The sequence below is a fragment of the Tyto alba genome, unplaced genomic scaffold (genome assembly GCF_018691265.1).
Source record: "Tyto alba isolate M040663 unplaced genomic scaffold, T.alba_DEE_v4.0 Super-Scaffold_39, whole genome shotgun sequence".
Classification (NCBI taxonomy): domain Eukaryota; kingdom Metazoa; phylum Chordata; class Aves; order Strigiformes; family Tytonidae; genus Tyto; species Tyto alba.
The window spans coordinates 8,955,829-8,978,401 of NW_024881314.1; the positions used below are offsets into that span (position 1 = coordinate 8,955,829).

Below are 22,573 nucleotides of genomic sequence, written 5' to 3' on the forward strand. Positions count from 1 at the left end.
ACACTCATGGAGGAGTTTTGTTCTCCCACCTTATCTCCACCTCCAGGTCACGTCATCTCGGGGCTTAGCGCAGGCCCCGGGGGGGGAACAGAACACTGCTGTCCCCAGCCCCACGCTGGGCAGGGGCTCCAAGGGTGGGCTGCATCCCAAGAAATGCAAACGGCAGCGTGTTTCCTGACGATAACCCTTATCCCAGCCCGAGTGGCTCAGCCGCGACACGCAGACGCTGCCGGTGAGGATCTGCCAGCCTGGACCACGAACCAGCCTGGCACGAGCATCGCTGGAAGGACTTGATGAGCACAAAGAAACCAGTTTTCCCCATCTTTTAAGGTATGGTGGCTTTCGGTGCTAATTATTGTGTGTTTTAATTCATCCATAGCTGATATGATCTTCAAAGCTTAAATGTCTTGCTCTAATGCTTCCAGACTTTTATTCCCTTTTTCCTTTGGCCAGAGGCAATGGAGCCCCGGGGAGCCCACAGCTCTTGCTTTATGTTTGCTTTTAATCACCTTGCTTTTCTTCCCCAAAACAGACAATACTGCAACAGTTTCTCCTTGGAAATTTCTCCACATTGAGAAGAAGAGAGGGGGAAAACGTGACCTGTTAAAGGCTGAAGCTGAATTTCCTGATGTCTTTCCTCCTTTTTAACTGTCTTGCTGCAAGACAACTGACTCTCTTAATTTAGCTAAGTTGAAGGGTGCCCGTATAATTCAGCAGTGGTCCAGCCAGCTGGCTGCCTGGGGTACTGCAGCAAGTGAGCATGGTGAAAATAAGGTGATGGGGTACCACATCCCGTCCAATGCTGCAGGATCACCGGGCCAGGGACTTTGGTTCTTGAGGCAGAATGTTGTGCAGAATTGCAGCAAGAGTGGCCCCGGTCCTGGCGTGGTGACACCCCAGTTGCTGGTGCGGTGAAACACCTCTGGTAGATGCTGGGAGGTTGGCTTGTGCTGCTCCAACACAGGGGTGTTAGATGTTAGAGAGGGGGAAAGCATCTGTGCTGCCCGTGGGTGCCATTCCCAGCTGGCAGCATCCAGAGCAGAGCTGAGTTTCCTGGGGTTATTCCAGAAGATGGATTTGTGGGCCAAAAGCACAGATCCTGCCCCCGTGGAGGCCCCAAACATGAGGAATTTGCTGTGGAGACGCCTCGTTTCACTGGTGAGAGTGAGGAGTGGTTGGTGTACACACCCCCACTGCCACCCCAATGGCTCTGCACAGCTCCTGGGGTGCAAAACCTCATTACTCTGCAGCCCAGGTGGGCTCCAGAAGGACTGGGGGCTCCTGCGGGCACGGACAAAAGGAGATGTTGGAGGCAGCGTGCCGGCTGTCTGGGTTCACGGCACGGTGCCTCAGGGCAGGGCTCAAAACCCCGGCACAGCCCGGGCACCCGTACGGGTCGGTCGGGACGTGACCTGCCCCAGGAGGGCGACTGCAGGGCCCCTTCACCCTCCTCCTTCCAGAGAAGCCAAGTGGAAAGTTTGGGGTCATTCTTCTGCTTTTCTCATATTTGCTCCCTGCTGGAGCTGATTTATCCCTGCGGCTTGCAGAGCTACATCCGAGAGGGACATGGTTTGCCTTTGTAGTACATGAAATTGCTATAAATTATTAGCTTCTTTGTGTCAGCCGGAGCCCGACACAGCCCATAAAACTTTCTGGCCATGTTATTGCTCTTGAACGTGGCTCCAGGCTGCTGGCGGCGACCTGGCCCAGACCCAAAGGATGGGGGTGCCAGCTCAGAGGATGTATTTTTCTCCAGTGTGACACCCCCACCCTTGTTCCTAAAATCACTCACAGATTTTATGAGTCCATGGAGCCTCAGAGGGCAAAGCTCTGTCCTCGCTGTCACTTGTGTCTCTGGATAGACACCACTCGCTCCAGCTCTGCGGGTACCATGGCCACCCCTGCACTGTGAAGGGGTGGGCAAAGCAGCCACAGCATGTGTTTGTGAGGCTTTCAGGTGGAATTAATATTATTTTTTATTTATATTATTATTATTTATTGTTATTGTTGTTGTTATTATTATTATTGTTATTAACCCTGAGCATAGAACCAGTGAGGTTAAAAATCTGCGGTCTCAAGGCGAGATTGCAGCATGTTCAATATATTATCCGTAAGTGATGTGTGTGGGAGGGCAGAGTGGGAAGCGAAGGGGATCTCACGAGAGCCACAAAAACTGGACTTTTAATTTAAAACTATCCTTCACTGACTTGAGCATCTCTCCTGCGAGTCCATTTTTTATTTCCCCCTGTGCAGCAGTAATCAGGAGGTAACAAGGGAGAAGGGGAAAAGGATTGTCTCGCAGCTCTATCTGGCCAATTTCAGTGCTGTAAATTATAGATATATATGGTACAAAGGAGTGCTGGGATATTAATTTCTGTTGTTGAAAATCACAGACCCTCTGCTTTAATTTACTGCTAAATAATAAATGACTTTGTAAGATACTCAGCAAAGATAAAGACGCCCTGGTAAATCAAACAGCTCATAAGCACTTATGGATCAGTCTATCTTGTATGTGTACTTAAGTGGTTTATATTGTTCTCACAAAGCAGAAATAAGCAGGCGTTTAACTGATGCTATCTGCCAAAATAAAGGATGAACCCCTGAATCAAATGGTTTCCTGCAAATCCTCATTTGCATTTGCAGAATTAAGTGAAAAGTGGTGCTTTAGGGATTCTGAAACATTGAGGTACAAGCCCAAACTGTGCCCCACAGGAGGCAGTGGTTGCAGTCACTGGGGCCGTCACGGAGAGCAGCAGGTGGGTTTATATAGGATTTGTATAGGGTTTATCCACAGCTCGGCAGGAGGAGGAATGGAGCACGTGGATAAGTCTGGAAGGGACCAGGGTTTGGAGCCGTCTCTCCTCACCCTGCATCTGCAAAAACACCCTGAGCTCATCCGTTCTCAAGGCACGTTGTGAGAAACTGTGAATCAGTGAGACAATGGTGGCACCGGGAACCCGGATCTGCAGCGTGGATCTGCAACGGAGAGCCAGACCCCTGGATGTCTCTGCCTCGGTTTCCCTCTTGGCATGCAGAAGAGGCCATCTGCCTCCCCGGGCTGCCATGCGGGTCTGTCTCCTGGCTCAACATGTGTTTTTCTCTCCTCCCTGGGTCTATTTGTGCTGGGCAGTAGTGGCAGAGCAGCTAATTGCATCTGCAGGAAAGGCAGGAGCTCTCGGGTGGCCGTAAGTAAGATGGATGTTGGGCTCTCGGAGCACAGCCCCAGAGATCCGGGAAGGCAACGTCCCCAGTGTGCCAGGCTACAGCTATTTGCAAAAGCAAGTTAGAGTCAAAATGATGCAATTAATCTGAAGTGAAAATAAGATATGGATGTGGCCAATTTTGACATTTATATCGCGTTTGTTATGCAAATTGGTCAAACTCTATAGGAATGCAACAGAAGGAGATTGCAAAGGGCACCAACTCATCCGAGGTGCCTGTGTTGGAAGCACCTGTGGTGCAGCTGCAGCTGTATAAAACAGCTCGTCGGGGCGGTGGGCAGGTGGCAGGGGGGGCAGGGGGCTCTGTGAGCAGTGGCAGTGCCTGGCTGGGCATGGGGGATGTTTAGAGCTGTGGGTTTTGCAGAGCAAGAGGGGGTCAGTGCTGGTCCCCAGAACGCAATATGGAGGAATTTCCTTGGGGTAATTTCAGTGATCAGAGCTCCGGGGGTGCCTCCGGTTGCCTGTTTGCTGCTGTGACTTCACCTCGCTTACAAGGGTACATGGTGGAAAAGGAGTGCTCTGGAGTATTTCAAGGAATTTCAGAGTGTGGCTACCTGAGCACAGAATAAAGGGGACTGCCGTGGTCCTTTCAGGGCTGGTCCCAGCTACCACCCATCTCTGCACTGCCCAGACTTCCTCCTACTTAAGCAGGGGTCTGCTGTTGTTAAAGTTGGTTATTACCCCCAAAACGTGCAGGCACACTAAACACCTCCCTGCCAGCCTGCAGTGCTGTTCTTGTTGCACAGTTTTTATGGGAGGGCTGGCTGACTTACTGCTGGTGTTGGGTTCTGCCCTGCAGTCATGCACACAGCCAAGAAAAATCATCGCTGAGATCCAGCTGTGCCAGTGGAAGGAGTTAGCATCCTGCAGCAGCTTGTGGCGTGGGCACTGCTACCCTTGCAGGTGTGCTGGTTGGGCAGTTTGGGGAGGACTCGCCGTCCCACTTTCGGATTTGTTTCAGCTCTATGAAGAGGTCTGAGGATGCTGTTCTGCAGGCATTAATTCATGCACGCAGTGCTGAGCCACCAGGCAGCAGAGAGGAGCTCGGGGCTGGGCACAGCTTCAGTCTGTGCCTGAGAAGTTAGTCAAGCTCTGTGACATACTGCTTGGCAGCTCGATGTTGTCTGCTGGAGGATAAATAATACCTGGTACATCTAACAGGAGGGAAGCACAGCCATATGATACCGGATCTGGCAAAAATTTTGCCACAATGAGTTATTCTTCAAAAAAGCCCCTGGCAGGTGGGAGGCAGCAGCGTGGATGTGCCATGATCAGCAGCGTGCCTGGCCACTGTAGCATTACTCATCGGGTTGCTTCTCTGATTTATCGTCTTTGGAGTAGAGGACATCAGCCCAGCTGGCTCCGTCTAAATTGTGCACACAGACTGCCCTGCTGGCAGGTTGATGGGAGAGAAACCTCCAGCTGGGGACAGTGACAAGTGCCTGAGAGAGAAAACATCTTTCCCCAGCACAGCTGGATTTGTTCGAGGATGTTTCTCTACAAGCAAGTGGGTTTGAATAGCAATTCATCAGATACATGAACCTCTGCAACCTTCTCTGTAGCACGAGATTGGGAACAGAGGAGATGCTGATGAGAGTAATTCTAGAAAAAACTGAGCTCTGTGGAGAAGGAAATTTTCACTTTGTTTTTCAGGTTAAGCCAGAGATCCCCAAGCTTCTGCTGCAGCCCCGTGGCAGGATGGACAGGCATGCTTCGAGCAGTTCGGGCTCAGGTGTCCGAGTGACATGACCTGCCACCCCACCAGCTGTGATGCTCTCCAAGGGGGACACCTGCATTTTGATCTCTGCTGGCCGTATTTTCCAAGTGCAAGATGGGGCAGGGTAGCCCCGCTCACGGCTTGTTTCTGAGGTGGCAGGAACCACAGCACATGGATGCTCCTGCTCACGAGGGCAGATGAAGTCTGTCCATATGAGCAGCCCTAGGAGAGGCAGGAGTTTGTGTGTGGTGGGAGCAGGCTGGGAGCATGTACAGAGCCAGGTTTTCACATCAGACACCCAAATTACAAACTGATGAATGAGACAAGGGCTCAGCTTTACGTTTCCCACTCTCTGGTAAGCGCTTTTACCCATTTAACTCAGTGCCTGGATGGGTAAGAGACCAACTTTCTGGCAAAACTGCCCACCAGAGCTGGGTACCACCCCTGGTGTTTCTCATCTTGCCAACAGGAGAACACAGGAGAGGCCAAAAGGGTCTTTCAGGACTTGGTGCACTGATATGTTTCTCCCCTTTGCAGATCATCTGGAAAATCTCTGGTGAAAAAAAAAAAAAAACCCTCTGGTCTGCACATTCCCCCCATGTGTGCGCTGACCTGATGGATGAGCTGCAATCCCTCAAACTGACAACGTTTCCCACTCTAAAAGAGTTGGAAAAGAGGCTCCCAAAGAGGCAGGAAGCCTTGACTCCCTGCTCTCGAGTGCCATGTGCTCCTCGCCACGGAGCCAATGTCCCCGTGTCCCATAGGACATCCTGCATGTGGGCGATGGAGCCGTGGTAGCTGATGGTCCCATCAACAGGAATCGATCGTAGCACTGTGGTCTGCCACGTTTCACACTGTGGCAGCAGTGACTCCGAGCGCAGGAGGATCCAACCCTGGCCCGATCAGCCTCCCAAAGGTGTACACTATTTTGTTTTGCTAACGCTGTTGAAAGACAGGGCACCTCCAATTTGCCTGGAGCTGCTCAGTTGTAACATGGCACTACAGGGAAGGGCTGTACAGAAAACCACATTTGACAGTGAAAGCATTTTGCTGGAGCACAGCATGAAAAAGGCAAATTACTATGGCATAAACGAGCAAATCCATCATCAGCAGGAAGAGAAGGAGAGAATTGGTTTAAGGATTCACGTACGAGACTGTGACAGTAATCATATAACGGCCCTTTAAATGTCAAGGGGGGATGAGCATGGTTTAATAGCAACAGAAATGCTGCCAAGCTGGGCGATGTGTAACAAAGCAGACGGATGGATAGATCTACCTATTATCTGCTCCCTGGAAAAAAAGAAGAGGGAGATAATTCAAGTTTATGCTTGATCTAGTGTGTAAATCTCAGAAAGGTAATGTTTTCTTTTATCGAAAAGAGAAAAAAAAAAAATAGTTTGTTTTTAGAGCTGTCCCTGCCATCAGCCAGACAGCACAGGTTCAGCTGTACAAATGAGATACATAACATTTAAAGCTGGCTGCAGCCCTGGTAGTATTACACCGAGGGAAAATGAAAGCACGGGGGTGTGTGGCGGCCAACTGGTCGGTGCTGGGCAGCTGCATGGGCCCGTGGGTCCTTTCAGCAGCGCTGCGATGAAGAGGAAGGACAAAAGAGGGTGTGTGAGGGGAGAGGGACATGGCAAAGGTGCAGCATCGGCTGTGAAACGGTTTTGCTTTCAGGCTCTGCACACACGTGCCGCCCTGGTGCACTGACCCGGAACGAAGGGGTGTCTGTCCGGAGCGGGGTGTCCGGCTGCTTCCTGCACCTCCCTGCCAGGCTGGTGTTGAACAGTGTTGGGAGGGTCATGGAGCCCCTCTAAAACTGCCGGAAAAGCCCTTCTCTTTTGTGAGGGTGCTCGGGGTGCCTGTGCAGCCTGGCTGGCTCCTCTGGCCCTGCAAGGAGCTTCATGTGGCTACTGTGGTCCAGCCTCGGGCAGACTGGCTGCGGGGCTCTTCCACCGTGCTCTGGGTGCCTTCTCGCACTGTTAAAGGCTTTCACTCTGATAATAATAATAAAAAAAAATGACTGAGCATTACCACATCTAACATCAAACCAGCAACACGGGAAAATCCAGGCTATGTTGGGAGAGAGATGAATATCCCTCGGCTGGTGACCACAGGTTGAGGGGCAGGAGGAGAGGGCTTTGTACCCTGAAAAACACAGAAACAGGTTTTGCAGCGTGAGCTCCTCAAATCTGTGGGCATTTATGTTTTCATTCATCCCTTCCGATCACAATTCTGTGCGTGCAAGATGGAGATCACGACCTCTGATTTCATAGGGACCAGAAAGACATTCCCCGGTATTTGTAAAACACTCCGCCTGTGTGTTTACAAGCGCCAGAAGAAAAATCACAAGAAAATGAACAGATTAGTATTCCGAGCAGGCTCCGAGCAGCGTGCGGGTGGCAGGGCACAGGCTGCACATGGACTAACGGGGACCCAGAGTGTCGACTGCCCTGCGCAGCCCGCGGGCTGGTCTGCCCCGGCTCGGCGTGGGGCCGGGCTGCTGGGACAAACCGTTGTCACCGGGTCGTTCATGGGCGTTTGCCAGCGCGGCGCTCGGCTTTGCAAACCCCTCTTCCCATCCAGGTTTTACACATATGATTTAGACCTGTATCTATATTTTATAAAAGTCTGCCAAAGTGCGTTATTGCGGAAATAAAACTAAGCGCTTATTCATTTTTAATGAGCCATCAGGAAGAAAGCTATTACACTGCGTGTTGTGGTGTTTTTCTTCTGTTGGGATATTTATACCGAAATGTCTTGGAAGGAAATTTGTGATTAGATTACATGAGCGAGATACCTTTATTCGTGCTGAAAAGCCTCCCTCACTTAGCCACAAGCGGAGCTGTCAGAGCCACTGAAAGTGAAGCACAATTCAACATAAACAGGTGGCCTTGAAAACCATCAGCAGAAAATTAGATTTAAACACTGATTTAGTCTGTATTAACGCCAGTGCAGTTTTAGCTCTGGCCAAGGGCAGCCTCTGAACTCTCCGGATGCGGAGATTTTGCCTTTTGGGGGAATATAAACCCAAATCGGACACTCGCCAACCGGCTACTCGTCCCCGGGGCCCGGCATCGCCGCCCTCGGGCCTGGATCGGGCCCCTCCGGTTGCCATAGCGACGCCGGTCAGGCCGCCGCTGGCCCTTTAAGGCAGTGCTTGGAGGACCGCGGGAGGCCGGAAGTGTTGCTGCGAGGCGCTCTGGCCTTCGCTTCGTTTCTCTGTGGGTTTGCTACGGTTCCGGCTGCGCGTGGCCTCGTGGCGGGCCGGGGGGTTTGGCGGGGGGGGATGGGGTGCAGTGGGGGATGGGGTGCATGGGGGGGGGGGGGGGGGGGGGGGGCTGTGGGGGGACATGATGTGAGGGGGATGAGGGGTCTGGAGCGCTGTGGGGAGTGCAGGGGGGCTCGGGAAGGGGGCAGTGTGGGGGGTCTAGTGAGGGCCTGGGGGCAGGCTGGAGGGTTCGGGGGAGGGGGGTGTCGGAGTGGGGCTGAGGACAGTGCAGGGGGCTCGTGGGAGAGCGGGGGGGGCTGTGCAGGGACAAACCCGACATGGCGGGGGGGGCTGTGCAGGGACAAACCCGACATGGCGGGGGGGGGGGGGGGGCCTGGGCGGGGACAAACAGTGCCAGGGAGTGGGGGGGCTGAGTGGGAGCTGTGCCATGGAATGGAGGGGCTGTGGGGGGACAAACAGTGCCACAGAGGCGGTGGGCTGGTGAGGGGCAGTGCCACGGAATGGGGGGGGCTGAGGGGGACGCACAGTGCCAGGGAATAGGGGGGGCTGAGGCGGGGGGGCGGGGAGGAGTGCCATGGAGTGGGGGGGCTGCGGCGGGCCCGAGGGGTGCGGCGGGGGGGGCTGGTGGCCGGGGCGAGCGGTGGTGGCCGGACTGGAACCGTTTATTTTTCCTGTGAGTTTTCCCAGAACTCAGAGAACTCAGAGCGCAGTGGGATTTCCTGCCGAGGCCGAGGCCCGGCCAAGCCCCAGCCCTGGCTGCCGGCTGCGTTGTCGCTTCCATTCGTGAGGTGAGCGAGAGTTGGGTGAGTCCCCTGTGACCCCCGCCTGCGTCAGGGGCACGAGGGGGCTGGGGAAGGGCTGCTGGTGGTGGGGCCAGTGAGCCCAGCCTCGTACCAGCCAGCCCCACCCGCGCCCGAGATCAACTCCCAGGCGGGCTCCGTGCTGGGCTTCATCCTGTGCAGTAACAGGTGTGAGCATCCATGCAGCGTTTTGATGGTCATGTATGATACTGCATACAACAGGCTGCCCCCTCAGCCAAGGGAAGACAGCTTTTGGATTAAGTTTCTTTAATGTATAGTGGATCTTCTTCTGAAAATCATCTAGCAAAGTTAAATTGATACTGCCCTTCCTTTGCAGGCAGATTTTATAGATGTGGAAAGTAGAACTTAGATACATTGCACATATATTTTTTTCCCTTGATTTTTCACTGGTACTACCTGAATTCCAAAACTTTGTTCCCCATGTAGTAGGGTATACCTATAAAGTGGTTTCTTTACTAGAGCAAACTGTAAGGCTGTCTTGGAAATAGTGTACTTTGCTCTCGTTACATCTGTGACTTTCTTTACTGTTTGATTTTCTTCCTGCAGCTGGGGAGTTCAGCTGGGGTGACAGCTCAGGCGAGCACATGCCCTCACAAGCATGGGAAGGGGAGCGGGGAAGGCCTGTGTTGTGAACCTGGCACCAAAGGCTTCTGATGATAATTCTTTCCCACCCGCCCTCCTACCCCCCCCAAAAAAAAGCACTTTTCCTGCTTGTTGTTGGTGTTGGTTGGGTGATCTGGCTCACAGTGAGGTCACCCCAGACGGTTGCTCCTGTACAACTGAGGAGCTGTCAGATGGTAGGAGGGAGAAGGTGCTCCTTAAACCAGATTTGCTATTAGACTGTGTTTTGTGTGTGGCTGCAACTGATCTGCTGACAATCAGCAAGCTCTTTCAGTGCAGTTTGGGATAAAGTGAATGTTTCATTGCTGCTAAAATGGGACACCCTCCCTGCCCCCAGTCCCAGCAAAATGCTTTCTTTGCTTGCCTTGACCTGGCACTGGAATTTATTGGGCCTATCTGTGAGCAGGTTTAACCCAAGAAAGCAGCAAAAACAAGCAGAGGAGAGAAAAATAAGTAACTTTCTAGCATGTTAATGAAGCTATGGGAAAGCTAACAGTATCAAAGGTTGGGATGGAGAGGAAGGACTGTGTAGTTTGCAGGAGGGAAAACCAACTTTTCTGCCCCTCCTTCCTCCTTACCACAGTAGCTTTGTTTTGTGGGGGAGCTCTGCTGTGCTGCAGAGAGCGCAGTGTGCACATGGCTGTGCAGAGGCTGCCAGATGCTGCATTTCTAGTCAAATCTGAAAGAGGGGCACTGCACACCAGCAGCACCTGAGCTAGAGGGACCTGACTGATGAGTCTGTCCTAGGACCTCTAATATGCTGTTGGTCTGTCCAGTTTCAGTTTTAACCAGATGTGTGAACTGCCCCTGATACTTTTAGTGGGGTGTTAATTTGGGAGCCTGATGGTTTAACAAACTCACTGTTAACTCTTTGTTCATCAGGTGGTGAATTTTTTCCACCTGTCTCTGCCAGGGTAACCGCAACAGTATGAAGTATATTTTTGAAGAAAGGCCATTCATACTGTGCCTCCTCAGTAGAAAGGAAGCAGCATCTCTGGCTTGGGGCCTGCTGGTGCCAGACCCCAGTGCTGTGTCCCTGTCACACAACACTGATCCAGTACAAGCTCACTTTGCCAGCTCTGATCTGTTCGGACCGCTCTAGGGGGTTAAGGCTGTGCTGGCAGGCTTTCTGCAGGCCACACATCGGACCTTCTGCTGTCAGTGTGAACCAGCATAAGCTCTGGGCTCTGCGTTACGGCTGTTTTGGCAGAAATGCAGCCGTGTTCCCGTGCCTGGTATGCTCAGGCGTGGGCTTGGCTTGATCTGGCAGCCTTATGTTACCGTGACACGGGAGGCTGGAGCATAGCTTCCCCCAGCTGGAAAGGAGATGGTGCCAAAAGTAGCAATTAGCACTGGTGTGCTGTTGGAAGTTTTCATGGCAGAATTGGTATCAGGAAGGATTTTAAGGAGAGATGGGGGTGAGATATGGCTTTTCTTAGATGTTACAATTGATGCTGATCCAGAGAAGGTGGGTCCATGTAGGACAGTGGTCTCGCTCCTATCTGCATTTCTGGCAACACCCTGACCCTGCACCGAGCAAAGCTGCACTCTTCACCAGATGCAAAGTCCTGTGCTTTGAATTTACAACCAATTCTCCCTTTCTGCTTTGTCTCCTGATCTTGAACTGACCTGGGCAGAGCTGTCTGACAGGCTGCAGTTAGAAGACATTTCACTTGTGTACTGCTGCAGACTGACATCTTTGATCAGTTTATTATTTACACAAGCATTTCCCTTTCACTAATATCACTCTTCCCTGGGTTACAAATTGGTATTTTTGGCCATATGGGCTGTCAGAATAAAGCATGTGGAGCCCTAGATAGGGTGATTGCCAGTATCCTCATCTTGTTTGCACCTGGAAAATAAGCCATATTTATCATTTAAATACAAAATTTAGAAATTTTGCTATACTTAAAACTTGTCAGGTTTCTAGTAAAGGGGGGAAGAGTTGAATATAAGTCAGAAAAGTATCTTCTAAGCTTAAAGAATTGTAATTTTAAAAAGTTATTTCTAGGATTTTCCTGTCAGCTCTCAGTTAATATGCAACATAGGTATTTTCAGGGGGCCCTGGATCACGAGCTGTTTGTGACAGCCCTGTGGGGTCTGACTATGTGGCGTGTGCCCTGAGCAGCTCTGGTGCCTGTGCCCAGCGTTCCCTGCAGCAGGCTTGCTGCGGCTGAACGTCCTGGTCGTTTCTTTTCAGGTGGCTGGACCAGAAGATCGTTCTGCAGGATGGTGAGAGTGCTGCCCTTGCAGTTTGGTTATACCTGTGTGGTCTTCTTAGGTTATAGAAAGTAGTTTTGCCTAATCAGATGGTAAACATGAATAAAATCCAGTTCTCAAAGTTGACTTTCTTCCTTTTTCATATTTAATACTTGCTGTTGTGTGTGAACAAAGTGGAAAGATTTTGAATGTGCTGCAATTGTGCTTACAGGCAAGTAGGCATATAAAACTGCTTCTACACTGACCCTTGTGACTTGTGCCCGGGGTGGTCACGCACGGGAGATGTGTAGTGCTCTAGATGTGCTTTGGGGATCTGTAGGGGTAATTCAGTCTTGCATTCAGCTCTACTGAAGGATTTGAGAGCATCTCCTCAGCGTGCCAAGCTCCCATCTCCACTAGAGGGTGTGAAGCTCTGCAGAATGGTTTAGTTTCACAGAAACTGGATAACTGGGAGACTTCCTTCCTTTAATCTGCTGCGCAGGCAGCGAGGCTGCGGCAGGATTATGTTCCCGTTGAGGATCCTGGCGCTGCGCGTTGGCGGCAGCCCAGGTTACTTGTGCATTATATAACCATCAGCCGGGCTCGCCGGGCGCTCCATGTGATGATGCTTGGCCCTGGCCAGTGGAATGACTCGTAAGCAATGAGCGTGTGTGCCTGGGGGAGGCAGCTCTGCTGTAGGTTTGGTACGGTTAGTGCCTACCTCAGGGGTGGGTACCTGGGAGAGCTTGCTTAGAGGGTTAACTTGCACATGCCAAGTTCCCTTTCCTTCCACCTGGGTACAAAATGGACCCTTGCTAACAGCAAGTAGAAACTTTTCACTTAGGTTGCAAAGAGCCTGGCTCCTAGATTTCCCTTCATAGGTAGAGGGAATTTCCACTCGATCTGCAAGGCTGCCCAGCCAAGCTTGAGGCCAGTGTGCTGTGAAACACCTGTGAAATGCTGTGAAACACTCATGAAGTGCTGTGAACCCCAGCTACTTCGTGGGTTGTGTGTGTTCCCTGTGCTCATAGGAGGTGTCACAGAAGCTGCTCAGCTCGTGCTGGCCACCCTGGCTCCTTGGCCAAGTACAGGATTTCTCCCTTGCTCAACTTTGTCTCTAAATGTCACAAGAATGACTTCCTGAGCAGAACCAAACCCAGCGACGCTGCCTTTGCTCCAGCACTCGCAGTGCTTTGGGAGCACCCAGAGGAGAGCAGGGCATCTTCGTGGGTACGTGATTGCTGCAGCTTGAGATGCGGAGGAGCACGCGCTGCTCTGTGGCTACTGGTAGTGGCTGGGGTCCGTGGACATTTTGGAGCTTGATCTTCACATCCGAGTGGGGAGTGGTTAGTGGCCAAAGGATGGTGTCTGCTGGCTACTGCTCCGGATGGGTGTCAGGGTGGAGGCAGCCGAAATGGGGTGGTGCTCCTGGGGCTGAGGAGTGCGAGTGGTGAGGGTGGGGGGGTGCCTGTGGGAAGGGCGGTCCTGCAATGGCTTTTTTGCCTTTGCTTTCAAGGAAATTTTTACATCTTCTTGCAAAAACAATGTTCTCTTGGAAGGTTTTAATTCAGAATGGGTCAGCTGATCGCCAGTTGCCTTTAGAAAAAACGTGCTTTTCCCCAGCTCCCCTGTGGGACACAGTGTCTTGATGTGGTCATATGCACATGACTGCCAAGCGTGGTCCCCAGCCCGTCCCAGCGCCTCTCCTGGGGTCCTGCTGTGGAAACAGTCCAGCAGCTGATGTCATTAGTTGCACTAGAAGCACTGTTACAGTAAAAGCCTCTTTGGGCTGGCAGGTACAGGCAGCACACAGCCTCCGCTGGCTCAGTGTGCTGAGGTCTCTGCTTAAGCAACATGCAAAGTGGATTAGAGATTGTAAACAGCATTCATCTGAGGAAAGCATAACTGACCTGGGAGAAGTGGGTCACTTGGATATTTGGGGCTGTGTAACTTGCAAATCGTGCTTAAGGATCTTACTTGTTTATCAGCTGGAGTGATTCAAATTGCATTGTAAAAGCGGCTTGTGCCTGTCTGGGGCAGGGTGACACATCCCCTGTCCCTGCTTGCCTGCCCCGAAGCCTCTCGTGGCCCTGGGAAGATGGGTGAGCCCGGGTTTGCTTATCCGTTGCCCATTGGGTTTTCCTATGAGTTGAAGCTGCTGTGAGCCTCTTAAATAGCAACTGAGAATTTATTGCCAAGACAGAGCAGGCAAACACCCGAGCCAGTCAGTGTTGGTATCGTGGATGTTTTAAAGCCTGTGCTGTTTCACTTGTTTTGCCCACTAGTTGGGCAGGATTACTCCCCACCATGGTTAGCTCCAGACTGTCCCAGAAGGGAAATGGTTTTAAACCCAGGGGTCAACAAGGTGCTTGTCCCCCTCTCCCTCACTGCTCTCCCTTGCCTGTGTGGACAGTGTCAAACAGCTTGTCTTTTCTGAGGATTTCACACATCCCCAGCAGGTTGGTGCTGGGCAATGTGAGGGTGGCTGCCAGCTCTGCAGGTGTTGCAGAGGGTCCCACCCAGGAGAGGTGCTGGCGGGGGTCCATGTGTGAGCTGCACCCAAACACAGTCTGGCCCCTGAACCAGCGCTTTGCTCCGGCTCCCCAAGCACGTGCCATTTATTTTTCTTCCCCAGCTGTGAAGGAGGTGGCGCGCAAAGTGCTCTGGCCACCACTGTGGCTCCGTGTTATTGCAAACACAACCTGACCATCAAAGCATGAGTAATTGTTTGGAGGAGCCTTGTCTGCCACTTGCACCCTGCGTGCTGCGATAAGGTCGAGCCTTGCACTTGTTTGTGCTGTTTGCAAGCCGTTCCTTCCTCCGCGGGTAAGAATAGCTCATCTCACGAGTACACGAGTCTCCAGAGCAATGAGTTATCTGCTTGGACGTGCTCCCTGAGCTGAGAGGAAGAGTGCTTTGTTGGAGGAAAGGTCTTTGCTTGCTGGAGGGAACGCTGCTCTTTGGCAGGTCACAGACCTGGTGGCCCTCCATGCACTGTTTTACCCTGCCCCGGCCTTGATGCCTTCCCTCCCCACACAGCAGAGCCCCATGTGGTCCCCGGGGCTCTGCAGCTTCTGATCCAGCTCCATCAGCCTGCCTGAAAACGGCTCTGTGGACAGGAACAGCTCTAATCCTTTGCACGGGTGGGTGGGCTGCTCTGCTGCAGCATCCGACCTGTTCTTCCAACCCCAGGCAGCTCATCTCCCCTCTGCTCTTCCCTTACACTCTTGGGTCTCTGTTTCCCAGCACGTGGGATTTCTCTGCTCATTTCAGCCTGTGCCCCAACACGGTTCCTCTGTCTGCTCTGGGGTCGCAGGGACAGGAGCTGCTCCAGCAGCCTGTCACTGCGGGAAAGGCGCTGCAGTGCTTACCCTGCCCAGCTCTGGCTGGCTCTTACTCCTCGCGGGGAGCTGACGCAACTCACCCGCCTGGCAGAAAAGAATTTTATTGTTGCTGGATTAAGGAGCTAGGCTGGCCCACAGAAGGTCCCGGTGGGCGCTGGGTGAGCCGGACCTCTGCCTTTTGGCAGCATCAAGCCCTTACATCAGCTCTGCGGGTCGGGGAGCTACAGCCTTGCTGGCTCTTCTTGTCCTAGCCTGCTGCCCGTGCACAGCTTTCTCGATTCCTCCATTTCTGACTGGTGAGGTCATGCTCTGAGCGTCCCGTGGCTTTTTGGAAAAAGTTCTGCCCATTGTGTTTTTGTGGGGAGATTGGGATCCTTTCTACAACATAAACCCAGGGCACCGAGCACATTTCTTACAATCTTCTCTCCTGCTTCTAACCATGGAATTTGATTATTTTTTTTTTAATAACTTCTCAGTGGTTTTCTTACTGCAGGGAAAAATCCTGTTGGACTCGAGGCCCTGGAGATCTCGTTGTGGAGGTCAGCCCTGAGCTCTGCCAGCCAGCCAGCAGCATCTGATCCCTGCTGAAGCTGTGCAGCAGCACTGCCCAGGACAGCAGGCAGCTCTGCAGTGATGGCAGCCAGATCTTTATCACAAAAATGGGTATATGTGCCCTGAATGCAGGATGGCAGAGTCAAGGCACTTGGGTTTCAGGAAATACTGCCCTTTCTGACATACAGCTGATGCTTTTCCCCTGGCAGGAAAGCGCCCCAGCCCACGGCAGCACTGTGGTACCACTGCCGTACGGGAGGGTCAGCCACGGCACGGTAGCATCCGTGGGGAATGACTTGGGTTTTCAGCCCATTTGGATGCAAAACTTTTTCCAGAAGTAAAACTTCACATCAGGACTCTTGGATTGGGATGCAAATTCTCTATAATAACTTTATTTCTTCTGTAACAGAAAAAAAAAACAAAAAAATAAAAAGAAAGCCTCTCCACTGGAGAGCTCTGGTTGCAGGTGCAGTAAAAGCTGTCAGTGCCCTCTCTGCTGTGCTTATAGACACTGGTGATAAGGGGTAGTGCCACACACAGCTCTGCCACCTGCCAACGTGGCCTGATAAGGACATTTGTGCTTGATAAAGTCTGCATGACCTGCTGGGCCAGAGCAGCCACACTCATTGTTTTTTCAGACTCATCAGGATCTGCTAAATGGAAAAAGAGGAAAATCAGTCTGAGAAGGTGATGTGAGCTGTCAGGCTTCTCTCAGCAAAACTGAGTGCAAGGCTGATGGCTTTTGCTTGGCTGGAGTGGGCACTGCGGGTCCTCTGGGCTTTCCAAATGTCACCATTGGAAATGTCTTCAGAACCAGAGGCCCAGCTTAAATTAGAGAATGAACCGTTCCCTCCTCGCCAGGCAGCACAAGGCATGGAGGACAGGACAGAGCCAGCCTCCTCCCCTGATTTTCCACATCAGATTAGTTCTTCAGGCTCAATAATTATTCTCTCTTCCAGGCAAGGTTTAAGGGGGTTGTTTTTATTTATGGGATGAGGGTTCTCCTCCTAAATAATGAATCCTGGTCACAGAGCCCTGGTCTGGCCATCTCCTGTGTATCCCCAGGCTGAAAGATGCTGCCTGGGTACAGAAAGTTTGGGACATCGTGATGCTGTGAGTGTTTCTTCTTACAGTCCTTGATCCCAGTGATCCCTTGATCAGTGAATTACTGATCCGGAATTACAGCTTCTTCCTCTTTCTTTAATGTTTCTGGAAAAAAAAAAAAAAAAACCAAACAAAAAAAACCCCAACCCGCAAACCAAACCTTCTGAATTTGGCCTGATTTGGGTTTTTTTAGTGTTGGAATTTCCTGTGGAATAGAAAACCTGTGACTGGCCAAGAGACCATAAAAGATGTATGAAAATAAAACCTGCAGTGAGGCACCCTGCTCTGCTGGGCTCCCTTGATTTTGCTGGAATCTGCTTTATGCTCTCACTTGGGTTGTTTGTTTTTAACCGGTCCATGCATGATGTTCTGGATTGCAAATCTGTGCCCTGTTTCCCAGGCGAGAGGGCAGCCCTTTGGGGCTGAGGGGAGAAAGGACCTGCTGCTTCCTGCAGCCAGCTGCAGCGGGGAGGGGTGCAGAGTGTGAAACCTGTGAGATCTTAGGAGTAAAAGGTGGATGAAAGTGCCCTTCCCCTGGCTACGGGATGGAATAAAATATGTGATCCCTCTTGTGGGACACCTGATGCTGAGCATTTTTCCCCCTAGGTAGGAAGCAAAAGAGCAGCCGGTGCCTTTGGCCACACATGGGAGCTTGGCTTACTCCATTTTACAGATGAGAAAAGCAAGGTTTTCATGGCCCGGCTGGTGGGTCCCTTTTCTGCAGACACAGAACAACCGGCTGCTGTTTCTGGTGCTCTCCCCTCCTGGAGCTGCGGGCAGGAGGCCTGAGGCAGGGTGAGGGGAGGCAGCTCCGTGGAGGCACACAAGGGACAGGATCCTAGCTCTAGAGTGGGGAAGCCAGTGGGACCACCAGTGCCCTGGGACCACCAGTGCCCTGGGACCACCAGTGCCCTGAGCCCTCCTGCGAGATTCTCCAGCCAAGGGCGTTGTTGCCAGCGCTGCGACCTGGCTGAATGGGCACCGGTGTGAATTGACTCAAGGGCAGACGCCCATGTGCTCGCAGCCTGAGGGCTGAGCGGAGCCAGGGTCCCGCCTGAGCTGTCCGGAGGAAAGTGAGGCTCGTGGAGCTGTGCAGGGACGGAATTTTCTCTGCACCACTGGTTCTTCCTCGTCCCTCTCCGTGCACAGCCTGGGCTGTGCCCCGATACCGCCTCGCAGAGCAGAGGGAAAGGCCTGCCAACTGTCGCGGTTTAGGCCTGATTGGCAGCCAACCACAATGCAGCAGCTCTCTCTCCCTTCCCCTCCGGCAATGAGAAGGGACAGAGAGCCAGGCTTGGGGTTCAAGATAGGACTGGGATGGGGGAAAATCCCCCTTTTATGATCACGAGCAAAAGGCAGACTCGTTAGGGGAAGAAAAAAAGAACATACATTTATTACAGACACTAACAACACATAACAGAGTAAGACAGTGAGAAGCATTGCCACATCTTGAGAACACCTTCCCCCCACCCCTCCCTTCTTCCCGGGCTCAGCTCTGCTCCCGATATCTCTACCTCCTCCCCCAGTGGTGCAGGGGCAGGGAATGGGGGGTGCAGTCAGCGCTGCCACTTCCCTTATCTTCGGTGAGGGGAGTGTCTGGAACTTGTTCCTCCTGCTCCATCGTAGTCCCCCTCTCACAGGAGACAGTCCTCCACAAACTTTCTCCGACATGAATTCCTCCCATGGGCCGCAGCGTTCCCCACGCTGCTCCATCATGGGTCACTAACTTCCTCCGACTGGATTCCCTCCCACGGCTGCAGCCCTTCCCGAGCTGCTCCGGCGTGGGACTCCCCCGCATGCTGCAATCCTCCCAGCACTGAATTACAGCAGCGGGGCTGCCTTTTTCCATGAGACCCCGGCCTTCTTCGGGCACAGAACCTTGATCAGCCGAGCAGGAACAACAGGCTGTAAATCAATGTCTGCTCCACCGTAGATCTCCATGGGTGGCGGGGGGGGCCTCCCTGCCGTCTCACCACAGGGTACAGGGGGGTCTCTGCTCTGGCACACATCCCCCCCTCCTTTCTTCCTCCGTTCCTCCACTGACCTTGGTGTTCACGCAGCTGCAGCAACTCCTCCTCACCAGTCCCACTGCCCGTCACCACGTCCCTTCTTAAATACGTTATCGCAGAGGCGCAGCCGATTGGCTCAATTTCCCAAACAGAAGTGGAGCTGACTTGGAGCTGGGGGAGCTTCGAGAAGCTTCTCACAGGGGGCCGCCCTGATAGCCCCCTCCCCTGCCACCAAAAAACTCCACCACTCACTCAACCCAGGACACCAACGCCACGGTGGATGGTGCCACGCTGCATGCAGCTGCGGTGCCCAGCAGCCGCATCCTGGTGTCCTCATCCAAGCCCAGCACTGATGATGGAAGGTAGGTCAGAGACCAACTGTGTCCTCCTGGTACAAAGCCAGCTGCAGAGCAGCAGCCAGGGTCGTAACTCAGCCAAGCAAATCCGTCATCAGCTGAGCATGAAATGGATATTTATGTGTCCAAATCAAAAATAACGAGGAAGGAGGGAGAGGTGTTTGCATATGCACCCATGTTTTAGCTCACCTGCAGACAGGCCAAATCCAGAGTGCTGGGGCCAGGCTGGGAGGGAAGCCAGACCCCATGAAAGGGGAGCAGGTCCCATGTGGGCAGGGGAGATGCCCTGGCTGCAGAGAATGGAGGCTGGGGGTGGGCAGGTGGCAGCCAAGGTGGGGTGAGTCGCTGAGCAGTGGGGAAAACTGCTTTGACCTCCAAAGCACGTCCCAGCAAGTGTCTTGCTCTGGAGGTGGCTTCTCTCCTCACACTAAACCCTCAGCCTCTGTAGCCATGAGGCCACGTTGCTCCTCTGCTGGGTCAGTCCTCAAGAGCTGTCTGGGAATCGGCACCATGCAGCCACACGCGGGAGCCCGGCCGTGCCCTGAGGCCACCTTCTGCTCTCCTCCTCTGCTCCGGGTTTGTGCTTAGGCTGGGAAAGCCTTGAGGTCTGTGCGTGGCAGGCTGGACCTTGAGCTGGGACAGGAATTGGTTAACACCATCAGTGTGTTATGCAAAGGGTTGAACTTCGCTTTGTCAGAAGCGGAAATGTCTGTGCTTTCGCTCTGATTTGTACAGGAATTGAGAGCACGGAGATTTGGGGCTGTGACCACTTCTGCTGGGTAAAGAGCCAGACAACTGCCTGGTTTCCAGCTTTCCTCCCGCTCCACCACCCACTGAAGAGGCTCCAGCAGGTCTCTTGAAGCGTGACATCTGGGAATAGTGCTAGCAACCACCAGTCCAGCCCAGATCCTTCCACTCAGCATCACTCAGCCTTTAGCGAAGGTTCAACTCTGCTAAGAGGCTGCTTTTAGCTGCTCCCCTGAGAGCTGTTTTTAGGTCTGGCTGTAGTGTTGGTCTTCTTCAGCAGCAGATCAAGTCCTGCATTTACTGCTGGAGGGAGAGCACAGGCTGCAGGAAGGTCACGGAAGGGACAAGGCTGGGCTGGGTACAGCCTGAGGATCACCTGGGCCCTTGGTTCCCATCTGTGCCAGGAGTTGATTTCAACCACTGTGCTGTGATGATGAAGGGAAGGGGCAATCAAAGACAGCATAAAAATATGTAATTTTTAAGCTGTAGCTTAAAAACATATATTTTTTTAAGCTGTGTCTAAGAAATCTGCCATGGCTCCAAGTTGGACCTTCCAGCCAGAGGTGAATAGGCTTCTTTTGACAGCTCTTTCTTAAATATTTAAAAAGCTGCCTGGAATAAACTGAAGGTTTCTGAGTAGTGACCTAAATTCTGCTTGCTGTAAATTTCATTAGAAAGTGGATTTGTGTGCCTGCCAGGAGCAGGCCACTTTGCAGCTTCATTGATCTGCCCAAACCATGTGTTGTGCAAGTGCCTTCCTCAGCAGATTTTTAAAGAGCTCACTGCTGCATGCTACTATCCCGAAATGTGGCTTGTTCCCTTGCTTTTTGCCTCTCTTCCTCTTTTTTTTTTTTTTTTTCCTTCGTGTTGCAAATGCCTCATTTGTTTACTAATCACGTTGCATCGTTAGCTGTATGGAGTCATCCCACCGGCTGTGTAGGCAAGGATACAGCAGCTGGGAAAGAAAATGTCACTCTCCTTCAGCTCTCTTGATGTGCTTTGCTCTCAAATCCTCAGCCCGCACTGTGGAAGTCAAAACTTTTGCCATCCTGGGGGCTGGCTGCAGTTCCGCTCTGCAGCGAGGTCACCGGTGGTTCTGACACCCCCTCGCAGAAGCTTCCTTCCCTTCTGCTGTCCCCAAAGTGCCGTCTATCCCTGTGCAACCACAACTTTGGATCTTGTGGAGAGGTGTGATGGTAGCACAGATGGCGTATACCGAGTCTTCTGAAGGAAAAAAACCCTGGGGGGATGTGGTACTGCCAGACCTGTTGATGCACGAGCAACATGCATCTCCCCAAGGCTGAGTCGGGTCATGGAGCTGGTGCTGAATTCCCTTCCCATGGCAGCGTGTTTGCTGCCCACCGGCCCCGGTTAAAGGCAGTGTCGGGGGGCTCCGTGCAGCTGCCACAGGGACAGAGAGCAAAACTGCTCCCATGTTGTCAGACACGGAGCAATTGCCTGGTTCAGCTGAATTAATGGTGGAGGGGAAAGGTGATGTGTCCCTGCAGCCCTGAAGTTGGGTATGCAGCTCTGCCTTCCCCACGGGAATCCTATTGTGGGGCTGTCCCTGCCCCTCTGTCACTTCTGCCTCTTTCTCTGTGTGAAGCTGATGCTCCTCTGGGGATCTCCAGCCTGGGGACAGGCCACGTAACAGCATGAAACCCACCATGTTTTGGAATCCCCATGGCCTTGTCGAGGCTTGGGGAGGGTTGTGCACCCCAATACTGTGTGCAGAGCAGACAGACTGCGGCTGAGGCAAAGCAGCAAGAAATAAAGGACTAACAGACAACCCCATCCTACAGGAATGAAGTGCTGGCACCTGGCAGGAGGTTCAACAGCTCTTCCCAGTTCAGAGCATGTGGCAGAGCTGGCTTTCCAAGAGGAGCTTTCCTACACAAGGACAGTCCCAGCACTTCCAGGCTGGCACAGAAAGCAGGCGGTCATGGCAGCAAGGCCAGGGGTGGGCTTGGGTGCAGGAGTGCATGCTCATGTTGAAGGTATATCGAAGGGAATCGGTTGCACGTCAGAGAAGTGGTCTCCAAAGGATGAGATTACAACACGCAGGTTTCCCTCAGCCACCTCCAGAGATGGAGCCTGTGCAGCTGGGAGCATGGGAGGGACTGAAAATGCCCCAAACCCAGCAGAAGGGGTGGCTAGCGTCAAGGGTGGAGGTTGGAAAGAAATATCCCCCTCTTCTAACCATTGTCTGTGTGTTTTATGGCTGAACATTGGGAAGAGACATCTGTGGTGGCCTCTGGTGCTCCTCTTGCTTTATGGGTGATAAAAGTGGGAAGAAATCCCTATGGAACACAGGGCTGTTCTGCCTCCTGCTGAGGACTGCCGCGGAGGGGGCTTTCTAGGGCTGAGTTTTGGCAAGATATTGGCAAGGCTGGTCCAAAGCAGCAGCGGCCTTTCTGCTGCCTCTCCCTCCCCTTTGGCTGCCAGCACAGGCCATGCCCAGGAGCCCTGAACCTGGCTGTCCTCTGCGAGAGGTGCTGCTTCCCCACCACTGTATGATGGTGATTTATTTTCAGAAGTTAAACCTCTGGCCTGCACAGAGGCCACAGCCTGGGCCAGCAATATGGGCTGTCTTGGGGACAGGGCCTTGCTGGCTGTCAGCATCCAGACAAGGGCTCAATTAATTTCC

General features: G+C 52.7%; 1 long non-coding RNA gene and 1 other non-coding gene across 2 annotated transcripts; both read left to right on the plus strand.

The window, feature by feature from the left end:
- The first annotated feature begins 8,748 nt into the window (after positions 1–8,748).
- Positions 8,749–11,956, plus strand: LOC116964092. The gene is made up of 2 exons (XR_004408548.2): positions 8,749–8,961; positions 11,816–11,956. It is a non-coding gene; the product is annotated as an uncharacterized LOC116964092 (long non-coding RNA).
- Positions 9,016–9,194, plus strand: LOC116964098. Its single transcript, XR_004408553.2, has one exon.
- Positions 11,957–22,573: the final 10,617 nt, after the last annotated feature.